This window comes from Pararge aegeria, chromosome 18, assembly GCF_905163445.1.
Source record: "Pararge aegeria chromosome 18, ilParAegt1.1, whole genome shotgun sequence".
In the NCBI taxonomy this organism is placed as follows: domain Eukaryota; kingdom Metazoa; phylum Arthropoda; class Insecta; order Lepidoptera; family Nymphalidae; genus Pararge; species Pararge aegeria.
Genome location: NC_053197.1, coordinates 15,899,232 through 15,905,231, shown reverse-complemented (window position 1 = coordinate 15,905,231; position 6,000 = coordinate 15,899,232).

Here is a 6,000-nt window from a genome sequence, read left to right as displayed (position 1 = left end):
GGTAGCCAGAATGCTATTAGATTTTAAGTTAAGATAAGGAAAAGGAAGTATCAATTTTTGTAAAGGGAACGATGGGATATTGTTAAGAAAAGTCCCGAATAAACAAAGAATATAAAAAAAAAAAAAAAAAATGTACTACTTGATATATTATGTTATGTACTTTAATATGTAATCATGTTTTTCCCCCAAATAAAATATTTATTATTATTATTTATATTTTATCATCTGTTTTAATGTGCAACATAATTAATGGATGAGTTATAAGCTCATAGATAGTAACGTCAAAAAGAAAGTCTAAACAGTTGGCACAAAAATTAAAACACTCATACAATCAATGCAAACAATTCAGTATAAACAGAATTATTTTTATATATAATTTATACAAAATAGGAATTTTCGAATACTGTACAAAATACTGTTAATTCACGACGATTTTTACAAATAAAATAATAATAAAAATAAAAAAAAAATACAAAAAAAAATATAATGGACGCAAACAATTACCACATATTGCACGTAAAAAAGAATAAAATAATAAAAAATAAAATATTTTATACAGCGTGTTACTTTTACTGGCCTGGCCTTATCTGATTTTCCAAAATAATATTTATAGCTAGGAGCTGGTAGTAATTTGGGATTTATAGGTAAACTAATGCCGTCTTAAATAACTTGATGACCAATAATATGTAGTTAATTAAAATATTAAACTAGGTCAGAGGACATTACGTTTAGTTTCTTTATAGAAATAATTTCTTTATTATTTATATAAATTCAAAAACTATTTTTAAGTTATATAAACCACCAGCTCCTTAGTAATTAAGTCAAATAACTTTGCAATTCTCATATAACATCAAATCCTCAGCCAAAATCTCATATAATCTTTCCAGCAAACTTTAGGCACTGGTTTTTAGCTAATAATATCAAAGCTAAGTTTTATAATTAATTTCTCGATATACATACACCTTATCGAACAATTTTGATCTCATATTATGATATAAGGAGCACGCGAAAGTAAGTTCCGTCTCCATTATGGTACTAATCCAAAAATCTCAAAATAGCAGTCACGGCAGCTAAAACGAACATTTTTTCAATCATTGTAAACAGGCAAGTTTTAAATATCATCAGCACCTATGTAATTTAAAGATATATAAGTAAACTCCTATGTGAATGAATTCATTTGTTACACGTATTTTTTTCTATAGCTTTTAAACTCTATACCCTCTCATATAATTTGAAATACAGAGTAGGTTCATAATTTATGATATCGCTAAAAAATATTTTTAATTCAAATTATGAATATATGAATTTTAGAGTTTTAACACTCGTACTCTGAATACTCGACTATGCCAAAATATCACATTCTTGTGCACAATCTTCAGAAGGTAAAAAATATTTACGAAGAGGCGTTTTATTTACTTTTAAACGCTACTCTCTGATATTATATAAAGATGGAGGGAAGGCACGCAATGTTTTTTGTTTTGAAAAATATTCATAATACAAAGAATTCAATGAAATTAAGTTTGAAATTATTCTCTGAAGAAAACGGAGAAGCTGCTGTGACAGTTTTGATTAAACACAAACAATTCCAGTGTTTGGGGTTACGTTAAGCGTAATATCATATACAATTAATATCAGTTTTTATGTGGATATGCAATAATCTCGACTAGTTAGGTACATTTCGTTTTCCTAATTAACATTTTTCCTGTGGGATACAAAAGCTGTCTATGTTAAAACTACGTTCACATATCCGTGATATTTTAGTAAAAAATATCATATCTTAATAATTTGATCTTTTTTTTTTGTATTTTGTACAAAATGCATACAACTTAATATATAATTAGATTTACACGATATAACGTTAGTTCAAATATACACACAATTGATTACACGTAATTCTAAATTAATAATGTCGCTCGGCCATCTCTGCTTTTCCTATTACTAAAAATATATCACGGATTTTTCGAATTCGAGAAAGGTGAAATTGGAGTAGAATGGCGTACTATTCAGAAGCTGTTCACGTGTCACTGCGATACACAACGCACTTCTCTTCTTGCCTAATAAAGAAAGCAAAACGCAACTGTGGTACTTATCGCGTACGTTTCTTTGCATTTATAAAATATACATTAGAAATAAGTGCAATAAATATAATGAATTCCGAAACTAGACAATGTTTTTTTTAATTGTTAAAAAACAGAAGGCACATATTTTACTTACAAATGCAAATTTTGCGTGAAAGCAGAATGGGATAAATTACAAAACACATCAATTCGGCCAACTTCAGAACACAATTTCACCCATTTCACATATATTTTCTTACAAGTATACATTTAACGATGGTTACACTGAAATACCTACATTATATAGGATACGAGAAAAAAGTTAAATAGACAGTACAATAAGTATAAATTTCGAGGTTAGGTAGATTAAAGGCATTTTAAAGACAATTATATTAACATACCCTGTCATTTTATACTTATGCCACATATATTATCAGGAAAGCCGATATATAAGGTTTCATTTTATTTACATTTCTTTAGATATAACGTGGTTAGAAACCCTTAAAGTAATGGGCCTAATAGGGTATTTCATATTTTCAAGCTAAAAATAAGAGTATTTCGGCACGATTTTCAGTATTACAATAAAATTCAAAGAAATAAAGATGGCGGTAAAATGGTTGGTTTGCAGTCACGTGACTGAAATGGCGTCAAAATCTATAAATATGTGAAAACTGATAGTTGACTGCAGTGTCGCTTGTTTATATTGATTTTTAAAGGTTTATAAAGGAGAAACAATGGTTTAAAAAATATTTTAAGCAATATATTAATATTCTAAAATTGTTTGAAGTACGTTCAGAGGAATCTTGGAGAACCTACGTTGCCACGCACGATTATGATCTTTAAGTCTCTAGTAACCAACTACTGTCTAGCAGTACCAATACCACGTTTTTATAGGCTTATGACGTCACAAGACTGTAAACAGAGTAAGCGTTTCTGAACCCTAGACAAAAACTGGTCCGGAAAAAAAACTGTATGATTCATAGAAAATTTATACCATATTTTGTAATATTAAAAAATAATTATTTTTAAGGATTCCACTAGCACAAGTGATATTTTCAATACAGTCAAATACCCTATTTAGCCTTTTCGTGTTCACTTCGAAGTATTTTTACGCTTTTTACATTGTTATTTTTCGTCTCATGACGACAACCGATCGGCATTATCAAATCAGATTGATTGTACACTTCAAATAACCTACAGGATGTCTTAAAATATATTTGTACTATTTATAATTCAAAGTAATAATTAAAAAAAAATACAATCGCTCTCCTTGACGTAGCGTAAGAAATCGGTTAAATAAAAAGCTTGTACAGGGCATTATTTACATTTATACAGAATCATTATTTTGTGCCTAAAGGAAGGTAACCCTCACAACCGTGCAAGGCATAATGTAATAGACTCTTATTTAATATACAGGCACTTAACTAGGGCGTACCGGCATTAATTGTGTACTCGGTGGTGCTGTGGTGAGAGGTCCCGAGTTCGACCCCCGGTATAGACGATTGCTCGATTATCGTTGCCTTTTATTAGTCCGATGAAAAAAAAAGAGTAATTAATGTATTAAAAAAATGCCGTTAAAAAACAGATGATTGAGAGCTATTAAAAGTTTGATTTAAGGCTGATTGACCATTGCAATATTGAATTAACATTAAATTCGATACCGCGACTAACGAACGATGCTAGTCGCACTGGCTTTGGGGCATTTCTTATACACCAAATTATAATCTTTCAGAAGTGCCATAGCGCAGTACCTTTGTACATGTACTTTTAGTCATCGTACCCATAGAAGAAATTTTTTGATTTGGTTACTTTTTTTAGGGTTCAGTAGATCTATGTTTAACCCAAATCGCGGTTTTATTTAGAAATGAATGGGTAATTAACACTAATAACTTAAGCGACCTGTCAGGAAACTGCCTGTTTACATGCCTGGCACGGTTGTGTACGGATAGTTTAAAGTTTATCGTATACTACGAAAGTCGTACACGTAACGACACTCATTATCAGTAAATGAAAGCTAACGACGTAAACTGAAGCGAAAAAACGCTGATGACGTCATTTACGTGACGTCAAAGTTAATCGGTCGATACTATAGTAACACCCTGGATAACCACTCGTAACAGAAAATCGACGTGTTTTAAAAATACTTCTATTATAAGAAACCACAGTTTATCAACCATATAGTTGGCCAATGAATGCGCGTCTCACATACAACTGTAGCTTGTGGGATTGATAGAGTGTAGAACCGATAGTATTTATACAACTTTTACTCGCTTAAAACGATCGGTTCTAATCCAGCGTAGCGGTATGTAATGCAAAGTAAAAAGCACCTAAAAATAATGATCAAAGATTTTACGTCTTACACTCTAATTTCACGATGTATGCATTTGAAATTAGATGTTTATGCGAAGTTGTTGATGATATTAATGTCACGAAACATAATTTTAAACCACCAATTTCGTCATTTCCAACCCTACCTTAGTGTTAAACTTTTAAAATAGCATTCTCATATATTTTTCTGGCTTTAAAATTAAGGGCGAACTTTAACTTTATAACAAGGAAAATTTGTTAAACTATACTCTGGAAGTTATTAAAAAAAATAACGCATAAGATCTACTGTATGGTTGTTAAACAGCGATGCCTCTTCTACGCAGATGGTCATGGCCGCAATTCCCGTTATTAAAATGTGTAACATTGTTATGACAATGCAACATGTATTGAAATTTGCCGTTATATGCATATAAATAATCGCAGTAAACGTATATCGACATTTAAAAACCTTTTCGCTGCTGTTTATTAGTTTTGTAACTATCAACTTCAAAGTAATTCACGATCGAACCAGTCACGATTGACTAAAAATAGTTGTTATCCACTTCTAATAAATTTGTAAATAGTATGCAGTAGATAATATGACTTTATTACGCTTTGTTGGATTTTATCTTGCAAAGTTATGTTCGATAAACATTTAAAAATTAGAATTATTTGAGATAATGAGAGAGTTAGACCTATTAAATTGTAGTTGTAAAGTTTATATTGTTTTTAAATTATTTGTTATTACATATAAGTTTGCATTGTGTTTGTCATACACCATCTCTGTCGCACAAGTTTTACACAAGGTTTGCACGGGTTTGCAAATATTGTAAAAAATAGACCAAACATTGACCGCCTTTAATAAATCTAATCTTTAACAAGTCTGGTTTTACAAAAAAATATCCTACAATAGATATATTGTAAGATATTTCACATAACAGTTAAAATTGCATACTATTTCCAACTCTATTCGAATTGGATAAGGACGATATTCAATTATTCCGAGCTGCTTGGATTTCTCGGAGACATTGAGCCTTAAATGAACTCGTTCACTGGAGTTTACGTTATCTGTCAATTTGATATCAAGTTAGCGGCTTATAAGGGGGTTACTTATTCCATCGCGTGCAAATTACTACGTTTTGTATGGTATCGTAGGAGCGCCGCCTAGTTTCAATATTGAGTAACTGTATTGCAACTAGATGACGCTCTTTCGATTTCATAAAAATCGTAGTTAACTATCGAATAAGTGAATGTAGGTAGATTATCTCACACACGGCACCCAGATGTATGATAATTGACTGTGCAGACGATAGTAAAAGCGCGGTAACCTGAATGCGTGGTATAACCATGTTTTTTTATGTACTAATAGCGGGCAAACGAGCAAGTGGGTCATCTGATGATAAGTGATAACCGCCGCCCATAAACATCTGCAGCACCAGAGGAGCCACCGATGTGTTGCCGGCTTTAAAAAAATACCATACTCCTAGTCTTGCTTTCCATAGAAATTCCAACCCAATCGGAAGTCGAAACTGGGATTCACAGTTCAGTGACTAGTCTGATGTTTTCTACCAACGTTTACTTATTCGATGGCGTGGAACTTAAACTACGATTTATATGGCATCGAAACAGTGACAGT